The 11643-nt window shown below is 37.4% G+C and overlaps 1 long non-coding RNA gene across 3 annotated transcripts; it reads right to left on the reverse strand.

The window, feature by feature from the left end:
* Positions 1 to 5941: 5941 nt before the first annotated feature.
* Positions 5942 to 9047, reverse strand: LOC140838890 (uncharacterized). Of its 3 annotated transcripts, XR_012119675.1 has the most exons (7): positions 8830 to 9047; positions 8609 to 8746; positions 7798 to 7856; positions 7633 to 7698; positions 6574 to 7532; positions 6297 to 6389; positions 5942 to 6212 (listed from the first exon to the last, which is right to left on the reverse strand). It is a non-coding gene; the product is annotated as an uncharacterized lncRNA (long non-coding RNA). The 3 variants fall into 3 exon arrangements; XR_012119676.1 differs by lacking the exon at positions 7798 to 7856 and having other exon boundaries at positions 8883 to 9047; XR_012119674.1 differs by lacking the exon at positions 7798 to 7856.
* Positions 9048 to 11643: the final 2596 nt, after the last annotated feature.

Genomic DNA, 11643 nt, shown 5'->3' on the forward strand with positions numbered 1-11643 from the left:
TCTTCATAAGTCATATTTGGAGTCAATTGCTGAGGTTGGTGATTTAGTACATGTGAAGGGTTCGACATGTATTTTCGCAGCATCAAGTTATGAAACACATTATGTACTCCAAATAGCATCGGTGGCGTTGCCACTCTATAGGCTAGTGTTCCAATCCTCTCCAAAATCTCAAATGTCCCTATGAATCTTGGAGTAAGTTTGTCTTTTTTTGCCACATCGTATAACACCCTTCATAGGTGTTATTTTCACAGCTCTCTTCATCGCTTATCGGCATAACTCTTCTGTCGGCTTTGTGCAGCCTTCATTCTCTCTCGAATTTTGACTACTATCTCGGCTGTTTGTTCGATCAAGTCAGGATCAAGTTCCCTTCTTTTGCCAACCTCGTCCCAATGAATAGGTGATCTACATTTCTTTCCATATAGTGCCTCATATGAGCCATCCCTATAGATGATTGATAGCTATTATTGTATATAAATTCCACTAGAGGTAATTTTGGTTCTCAACTTCCTTGGAAATCGATCACACAAGCTCGAAGTAGATCTTCTAAAATTTTAATAACCCTTTCAGACTGACCATCGGTTTGAGGATGGAATGTTGTACTGAATAACAATTTAGTCCCCATCGCTGCATGCAGAATCTTCCAGAAAGACGATGTAAATCTCGGATCTCTGTCAGAAACAATAAATACGGGAATCCCATATAGACGAACTATCTCTCGAATATACAAATAAGCATAATGTATCATGGTGAATGTCGTCTTGATAGGTAGAAAATGCGCTGATTTTGTAACAAGATCAACTATCACCCATATGGAATTAAACCCCTTGATAGTCCTCGGCAATCAACAAAATCCATAGTAATATTCCCATTTCCACTCGAGAATAGGAAGTGGCTTAATTTTTCCCGCTGGCCTCTGATGCTATACTTTTACTTGTTGACATGTCAAACACTCGGTCACAAAACGCAGGATATCACGCTTCATTCCCGGCCACAATATAATAATTCAATATCTTTGAAACGCTCTGCCCTTTTTATTGCTTTAAAAGTAATAGAATTTTTTTTAAAAAAAAAACCTCACATAGCATTCGGCCGAACCATAAAATTTCATAAAATATTTTTGACGTCATTTTAAAATAAACAACCAACTAACATATTTCTAAATCTAAAAATAACATTTGAAAAGTATAGCTCATACTATAACCTCTAAAAAACCACTCATAATCATGATAAAAGTCATAAAATCTTTTAACATAAATCATAACATATATGCGGAAACTAGTGTCGGTCCTCAGGTCATGTGCACCTTCAGTCCAGTCGGATCAACCATCAAGACCTCCATTAGCATTATCATGATAACCTGCATCCATCACACCTAGTGAGTCTAAAGACTCAACACATCATAAACTTTATAGCGAATAATATATATAAAACCACATGCAACAGTGAAAATACTTTTAGGTAAAAATAACATTTCATGACATGCACATAAAATCTTGATCGTTTTCCTTATCATGACATAAAACGTTTTAACTTGATCATAATCATTTTCCTTTTCCTTTTCCTTTGTTGAATTCAGATCGTTAATTGTGACTTTCCTGATCATGCTCATGAGGGTCGATGGATCCATCTACATAAAACCACATTACTGGGCGGCGAGGGACACCAGCAACACTCTCACCGATCAACTGGGCCCTGGCCTATCATGATTCGAACAGAAATACGATCGTCGGGGCTCCCTCTGGGGCCTTTTCCCATAAATGGGCTCCCTCTGGGGCCTTTTCCCCTCACGATATTTCCATTCTTCCGTTACCACAAAACCGTTACCACATATTCGCAATGATGGAAACACGATCGTCGGGCTCCCACTGGGAGCATAACCCTCACGACGTCGCCAACATTAACGAATTAGTCACAATCACTTCACATCCTTCAACACATTTTTTCATTCACACCACTTAGAAAAAATCATGAATAATATTTACATTTTCCATTTTTGAAACAAAGCATGCAACATCTCTTTTAAATGTCTTCCTTAAATCATAAAAATCATTTAGACATTTAAAATCATAATTTAATCATGAACAATTCATAAACATTTAAAAATAATCGTAATTTCATAAAAACAGCGTTTAGGGCACCGCCATGACCTTTACTAATTTCTAGGTGTAAAAAGACCGTTTTACCCCTAGACTCGACATTTTACGTTTTCGGATTTTATCTTGATTTCATGACCCTAATATGTCTCAAATAATTATTTAAGCCTACATGAATTTTTCCATATTTTTATTTAGCTTAAATAAAGAACTTTTAATTTAATCATTAAATAAGACGTATTAACACGTTTTAATCCCGAATTAAACCAAATCTTAATATAAAATTCCCAAATTAAAAAATTAGACTTATAATAATTATTTAAGCTTAGACCTAATTTTTAATAATTTTATAAAGCTTAAAACTAGGCGTTTCAATTAACTCGTTAATTAGCGTTTCGTGCGACGATTAAATCTCGAATAAATCCAAAACTCAATATTTTGATCCCAAATTTTAAACATAACATTTTTAATATTTATTCTACCCTTCCAAGTCATGATCCACCCTCGTGGACCCATGGATTCAATTTTTGTCTTTAAAATCTCGTTTTTGACATATCGACGAATACGCCGAGCCATCTCCCAATTTACTCGAGCCACGCCCGAGCCACCTTGAACCAAAACCTAGCCAACCCACCTTGGGACCCTACTGACGAAGCCCAGCCCAGCCCAAACAACCAGCCCCAGCCCGAACAAAAACGTCCTGGAAGTCGACCTAAAATTCTGCACGTGTGTGTGTTTGTAGTGTCCTTGTTGCATTGGGACTCCTAGCCGCCTAGGACTCTACCAGCCCTTAACCACCGACCACCCTTGACCCTAACCTTCCCTGGACCATGACCAGACCAAGCCCAGACCGAACCAAACCCCAGGACGCGAGCAGCCACCTACTGAACACAACAGAAATCTCACGCAACACCTTGCTGCCATGCACCTTCCTTTTGTTCCTTGAACCAGCAGCCAACCCAGCGGTCCCAGCCCCTGGCCCGACCCATGACCATCATCCTAGGACCATAAGGACCCAGCCTAACCTAGCCCAGACCCCTTGGCCGAGCCCATCTCTTCCTGCACAATTTCTGCACAACCTGCGCTACTCTCCCTAAACTCTCGGGCTCCTTCCCCAGCCCTTGGCTCGAGTCCTAGCACGGCTAGGACTCCACTCTTGACCCCTCACAGACCCTGGCTAAGCCCTGACTCAAGCCAAGACTCACCCAACCTTTAACCATGAAAACCAAAACACCTAAACTTCACTTGACAGAATTTGTTCCATCTTTTGTTTCCTTGATGTGCAGTGTTTTGTTTGTGTCTAGGACCCTTTTATAACATGTAAAAACATCGCTTGATCATAACTTAACATCATGGCAGTCCCTTACGCGCATAGAACAAGTTTTTGGATCACAACTCATGAATTTAATACATGTATGAGCAATATTCCGAAAATAATCAAAAGAATTTCATGTTTTTCATGCACACAATATTTAAAACGATACTACGATGTGATAGATGAGAAAAGGAGTTGTATGGCATGCCTTTGCATTTTAAACGCACAATTTTTCGTTGACGATTGAAGAACGACGACGAGGAAACAACGGCTTGAAAATCCTTGCAACTTTTGATGCTTTTTCCTTCAACTCTCACTTGTGTGTGCCGTGTAAAATTTGAGGAGTTGTGGTGTGTGCAAATCTGAAGTGGCGTGTGAATTGTGAGGTTTTGGGGAGGGTTTTCAATTTTTTAAAGAGTGGGCCGTGAGAATGAATGGTTAGTGTAGGGTTTTAGGTGTTATATATTTATTAATTACACTAATTAATCACTAACAAGGCCTTAGGCCTATTAAGCCAACAATTAGGCCCATTAGTCTTATTTAGATTTAATTAAAATATTAAAATAGTTTTGATAAAAATAAGTTTGTGAATTAAATAGCCGGGTTGCCAAAAAGTTCGCATTTTAGTTGAAAAGCCAACACCGATAAAATTTACGCCCCGGCGTATAAAATCACCTCAAAACCCTTTGTTTTCAAAAAATACTAAAAAGCATCGACCATATTTTTAAATAATTAAAAATAATCATTTAATAAAAACATTTTTTATTTTTCAGCCCTCGGTCTCCGTTCCTCGATCGCAACTAGAATTACCTTTAAAAAAATACATTTAATGCAACAATGTAGAAATATATTTTAAACATGAAAATATGCACAACATAATTAATCCATGCAATTAAAACGTTTAATTAATATACACAATGAATTAAATAATCGAATGCATGTGGTTCGCGTGGACCCTTAAATTTTCGGGGCGTTACAATCTTTGTACATCTTCGTGCTTCCAGGATGAATGGAATATGGCGAGTCATGAGCTTCCTTCATACAGAGCTACTTCAAAGAGTCGTCACTGGGAACCCATAATCGATTTCGATAACGAACTATACCATCCACCTTAGAATAAAGCTTCCGGCCCTTGGCTTCATCTCTTACTTTCCACTTTTGCAATTGCTCATTAGCATACTGTCCCTCACGGATCTTATCTCCCAAAGTCGATTGTACAGTCAAAGTGGTAAGATTAGGGGCCTCGCCCCTAGCATACATTGTAAGCTCAAACCGCTAAATCTCAGACTGCAGTGGTCTTTGAAGTGATAATTGAGTAATAAATGCTACCTTTAGACTCAATGCGTCTGCTACTACATTAGCTTTTCCCAGATGGTAGCTAATGTCACAGTCGTAGTCCTTTACCAAATCTAGCCATCTTTGTTGTCTCATGTTCAACTCTTTTTGGGTGAAGAAGTTTTTCACACTTTTGTGGTCGGTGAAAATCTTTCACTTCTCCCCATATAAGTAATGTCTCCAAATCTTTAATACAAATACTACCGCTGCAAGCTCAAGATCATGAGTTGGGAAGTTTTTCTCGTATACTTTCAACTGTCTCGACACATAGGCTATAACTCGATCATTTTGCATCAGAACTGCACCCAAACTAAGTTTCGAAGCATCGGTATACAGAACATACTCTCCTTGCCCGATGACATAGATAACACTGGCGCTGAAATCAAAGCTTACTTCAACTTGTCAAAACAGTCTTGGCACTCGGATCCCCATACAATCTTTGCTTTCTTCTTTGTCAAGGCGGTCATGGGCACACTAGTAGAAAAATCGCTTTTTACTTCGAGTATTCAATGAAGTAATAAGGTAGTTAAGTGCTGAAGTATATGGACGTGAAGTAATAGATGTATCTTTTACTTCGCATAATAACCGAAGTTGTATGATTGAAAATACTGAAGTCTTTGGCCGGTTTTCGAAGGAAAACCGGTCCAAAATTGGACCGGTGCCGAAGTAAGAAATGTGTTTTACTTCATCGATTATTGTAAGTAACGAAGTAATATATTATATATAACTTCGTCTTAATTATTATTTAGCGAAGTAGTTTATAATATTTTACTTCACAATTTACATTGGGTAACGAAGTAATTCATCTGAAAGACTTCGTAGTTATGTATTTTGGTGAGGTAATAGTCACAAACAACTTCATAATTTATCCTATTTGTTGAAGTAAATATAATCTATAACTTCAGCATTTATCCTATTTGTTGAAGTATTTTATATTATGTTACTTCACAATTTACATTTAGTGACAAAGTAAGTGGTTCGAAAGACTTCAATAATTTGTATTTTGATGAAGTAATTGCGCAAAACAACTTCGCTTTTACAGAACAATGTTGAAGTAAATTAATTCTATCACTTCGTCTGATTTCTTATTGAAGAAGTATTTAATATTATGTTACTTCACAATTTGCAAATAACAACGAAGTAATTTACCTGTTACACTTCATTATTTTTTATTTTGATGAAGTAATTGTTAATACACTAATATAATTAAATTCATAAATTATCCATCTAAAAATGATGAATATCCACGAATCCACAATTACATATTCATCAATCCACAGATAACCCAAAAATGTATCAACAAAACCAAAAGTATATCCAAAAATCCACAATGACAAACAAAATATTTATCCCCAACATACATCATCCATTTAAGCACCTACATAGGAGTAAACAAATTCACTCCATTCACTTCTGACCTCGTCATATTGAGATTGGGTGTAATATTGGTTCTTGATGCATCCTACAAACTGAAATTTGAAAAAGAAAATACATTAGATTCTTCTATTTCAAATAAAAATTGACAGAATCCCATCCAATCTGTATTCACTCACCATAAGAAGAAGTGGATTATAATACAAAAAAGCCTCATACAAAAATAAATCCCTCAGATCTGCACTCATTCTCATGACAGAATCCCATCCAATCTGCAATGTCATTCATAAAAAAACTCAATAGGAGCCAACTAGAAATGAAGTATATATCATGCAAAACTTTTGAGGTTTAGTCATCCAATCAAAATACATGCAACCAAGACATATCAAAGACATACTAGAGACATCGAATGCATGCATCAGCATGTGTACATTCATTTTAAGGTATAACACTGACCTTGCAACAAATGAATACCCATATGAAAAACAGCAATACATGAACATAAAGTAAGATTAAAAATGACGCGATGGACAAAAAGATATATTATTCAAACAAAAGCTGTAATTCTATGTCATTGATGCAGTGATTTGAGCAACACAATAGTCAAGGTGAGTATGATTCCAAAGAGTTTAGAACAACAAAAGCCTGAACAAAAAAGTGATATATTGATAAAACTTCAAATGGCCATAGGATTCATAACTTTTGACAATTTTGGAATTGTGAGATGTACAAGATGATAACAAGGAGTGTCGCAAAGTTGTTGACCACGCTAAAGTTCTCTGCAAATCCAGTCATTTTGCCCATGTAAAGAGAGAGACTTTCTGTTTCATAATTTTAGAACAGATTACTAAATTTTTTTATTTATTTTGAACTTCTCATCGTCCCAAATTCTAAATATACTTTATTTTTACATCTAGCTCATTCAGGTTGGTTTTCATAATTTTCTAATGTAATGATGTATGATGAAAATTCTACTCATGTAGCCGAATTACAATTTCCTACTTTATCAAACTAAAAAGTGAGAAAAATAAAAATCGTTAATCTCCCTCATTTTTCCTGTTAATGGTTCCCCTTTCTTCAAGCAACCCAAAAAAATATATGAAAAAAGTAAATGGACCTCAGAATATCCAAATGTACTCATCATAATACTCTTTCCCTCAATTATGAAAGATTGTTGATATACCCGGGAAATTAAAAATTCAAAGAAGGTTATAAATCGAAAGATCACTTGAGACCAGATTATATTTATAACTAACCCGATAAACCTGGTTATAGTGATACCTTGAATCTCCATAGCAGAACAGGAGAAGGCATAATAGCTACACTTGGCAACGGTGAACTCATACCCTTCATTACATTTGACACTATGGAATGTAAGAAATCTTCTTCAGCACTATTTCCCAGTTCATTTGTACCTGGCAGATAACATCATAACATAGTTAATATATGGAATAAATCAGTGAAAAAGGAGAAAAACCACGTCTAAAAGAAAGTGTAGGATAAATCTTCTCTCGCCAACATCAAACACAACAGATCGGCTTCCAGACTTGCGTAAATGCGGACTGTTGTTAGGTACAAGATCTACAAATATAGATGGAGGTGAGATTAAAAAGGCAGTTTTATACAATCAAATCCTTCCCAAAAACTACAACTGCGAGCAGAATAAACAGGAAAACATACATGACGTCAGTCAAATCTCTCATGCTAGTACTGCTGCTATTGAACAACAAGCCATGCAACTACAACCCAACGTTAGAAAAAAAAAGGTTGCCACCATCACTACACACGTTTCAAAAGGCAACCAATTTATAATCCTAGTTGATAGCTTTAAGCAGCATTTGCTTGTACTCATTCAGCAGACATACATTGAAATCAACAAGCAAACAATGAAAGATGATACGGCAACAGAGGTAAACTCATCATGTAATAAATAAAAGTTTAACGAAACATGTCCATTTGCGAATTCATGAAGGATCAGATAACAATACCTTATTTGACACATGGTCTAACAATGCACGGATGAGCCATGGTAATGATCTAGATCCTAGAAGTCTCGCTATAGAATACATACGAGGCATTCCAAAAAAGGAACTATGTAATCTGCCAAAGCTTTGATATGCAATTTAGATCCTACCATCAACATGAGGGAAAGTGAAAGGTCATGAATAAAGAAACAAATGATAATATAAATCGGTATTAAATGCATTCATTTTGAAAGCATAGATCACGTTGATAATATAAACCCTTCTTCATACATGTCCTATGCATACTACTTGGGAAAATGGTCATTTTTCTACGAGTAAATAATATAACTCCTTTTTTGTTTCATGCACACCATATACAAGTCGGAAAAATACAAAAGGAGGGACCTCATTCTCGGATACTAGCTGGACATATAACAACCCAACAATGCGTCAATATTATGCTACTAACGCAAAGAAAACCATTAAATCGGATTGGAAAAAAACTCGAATCCAGACAGCTTGTATACCTGAACTATAGACTAGAATTCAAGCTAAAATGCACCAAGAATCTAAGTTGAACGGGCAGTGGTGGTCTCAAGATGGTGCAAAGGTTGTATCTAGCAGGAAAACTCGCTGGAATCGCGACTGGACGGAGCTAAATGTGGCTGGAAATCGCAGGGATAACAGGGAAAACATTAGGGCTTTGACTTCTCAACAACAAACCACTAAAAAACAAAGAAATCGACACCGAAAATAGAGGACAAACTCGCGCACGGAAAAAGACTGAAACAGGGCTCTCACTCGCGCAAGTTCTTCCAATCTGAGGCAGGGAAGGAGGCGCAAGGTTAGGGGAACTAGGTTTCTGGCTACTGCACTTCGATCTCCGGTGGTCGGACAGCACACAGTGGTGATTGGAGTCGGGACGCAACACTGACGGGAGTAGGGGAAGGGTTAAGAGATTGGGGATTTGAGTTTCACTTTCTCTCTCTTGTAGTGTGTTGTGTAATATTTTTAATTAAACTATCGGTTCATCTTTTTACTTCGGTATAAATTTATTTTCTTTATTTTTTACTTCATCAACATTGATATGCCGAAGTAAAATATAATAAAAAAATATAGTGAAGCCCGTGTTTTTAAACATCCGAAGTAAAATATATTATTTTACTTCGCTTGTGTTATTACTGAAGTTATTGGTAATGTATTACTTCGTAATTTATTATTATCGAAGTAACGTTTGCCGAAGTAAAATTCGATTTTTCTACTAGTGGCACCACAATAGATGAGAATCCTTGAATGAACATTCGATAATAGTGAGCTAGACCCAAGAAACTTCGGATCTCGGTTACGCTCTTCGGTACTGGCCACTCTCTCACTGCCTCTACTTTACTTGGATCAACCTCGACTCCATCACTAGAAATGATGTGGCCTAAGAATTCCTGTAAAGTACCGTACTTTTACTATTTAAAATTTACGGAAAAATTAAAAATTCTCTTAAATAAAACCTGAACATTCAAAATTCGATAAAATAACTTTACGTCTCAACCATTTCTCGCAAACAAAGGTCTAAAATGGAGTTTGACAAAAGTGTTTGGACATTTTCATAAAAACTTAAAAACATGGCGGTCCTCGTTTTTAGCCTCCCGCTCAGTCCAAGCCTGCTCCTTGGTCCCCACCTCCTGTCTCCTCATAAACATCCTCACCTGCATCGATCAAGTCTAGTGAGTCTAAAGACTCAAAATATATAAACTGGAAGTAACAAGTACTAAATAATAAGATCACATGCAACTTTAAAATAGGACATACATACTTTAAACTTGAACTAGCATGATAGAACTGGAACATATGTACGTACATACTTAAACGTGCTTGCATACTTGAGCATACTTAAACATACATAGCTTCATCATTTTGCGTAGAGGATGTTTCAAAGCAAGTGACCCATAACATAATTCGCTTGATCAGACTAAACCACAGTACTGGCTCACAGGGATGTATCCACTGCCACATACATGAGATCTACGTTCATAATATAACGGGCTGATTGATCCACGTTCATGATTTAACGCTTTCCAACCTCTATCTAAACACGTTCATAATTTAACGGGGTGGAGAGGTCCTCGACCACGTTCACCGACTTCCAAACTCATTCATACTTTGGTCACAAAACAATTAGCATACCTCAAAAACTTGAAAATATTTTCTTTTGCACGTCAACATACTTACTTGGCGTTGAGAGATTCGTTGGACTTCGGTTGGAGGCCGCTGCTGCACATAATAACATGACTTCACATACTTAACTTGCAAAACTTAGACGTAGGTATTTATGCTCACCTCGGATTCAATGAATAACTTACAAACATTCTAAGACACTCGGGAATTGAACTCATTTAAAACCTCATGCTAACCCAAGACGTGAAACTCCAAGACACAATAAAATTTTCCCAAAACAGGTAATACACGGACCCCATGCCCAGGTCCGGCTACGGGTCCGTGTAGGTTCGCTAAAGGACCTACCGAAAAGTTTGAAGGACACGGACCCCGTGCTAGGGTCCGTGTAGGGGTCCGGGTAGCTTCGCAAATTTGACACCGAAAAGAAACAAAGGCACAGACCCCGTGCCCTGGTCCGTGAGGGGGTCCATGTACTCTCGCAAAAAGGATAGTCAAGAAGAGACAAAGACACGGACCCCGTGCCATGGTCCGTGAGGGGGTCCGTGTAGCTACGGGTCGAGCAAACTTACGAAATTCCAATACACGCAATGCTTATCATCCTAGACTCGATTGTAATGACCATGAACCGACACCCCGAGACCCATCCTAACTTGCCATAACATCGAACCAAATTCATACAAGCGCCCAAAACAACGACGTCCACCCTACGACACATACAATTCAAAACGTGGCAATTGACACCAACTCGTTCCCTACGACTTCTAATGCATTAGAGTGCCTATCGACACTAAACGACATAACAATTAACATTCCAACATCATACTGAGCATACCTAGATGCAGCAACGATCACCGTCGATCCCCAACGAAGCCTGCAACAATAAAATCTCGAGAACACGTCAATACAAAATTTTCTGAAAAACGCAGTTTGAGCAGTCCCACGAAAAACGTCATAACTCACTCGACTGTTATCCAAATATTTCGAATTTACTGTCAAATCGAAGGCATCGAAAATTTCTACAATTTTTGTTTTGAAAGTTTTTCCAAAATCACGACCGAAAAGTCGCATTATTTAAAAAGACAGCAAAAACGAGTTTCAGATCTAAAAATTATCCCAAAACTGAACCAAACCATTTTCTGCTCAAACAACGAACATCATACATAAAATTTTACGCATAAAAATTAACAGACACATAATATGACGAGATCGATGCAGAAATAACAGCTTGCCTCTTTTTCCGAATCTCATAACGCTCTTCATGGGCGCTATCTTTACAAAAACATGATCACCTACGGCAAATTCGAGGTCTCTTCTCCTCTTATCGGAATAGCTCTTTTGGCGACTCTGGGCGGTTTTTATTCTGTTTCGAATCTTGACCACCACATATGCAGTC

The sequence above is a fragment of the Primulina eburnea genome, chromosome 8 (assembly GCF_022965805.1).
Source record: "Primulina eburnea isolate SZY01 chromosome 8, ASM2296580v1, whole genome shotgun sequence".
NCBI lineage: Eukaryota > Viridiplantae > Streptophyta > Magnoliopsida > Lamiales > Gesneriaceae > Primulina > Primulina eburnea.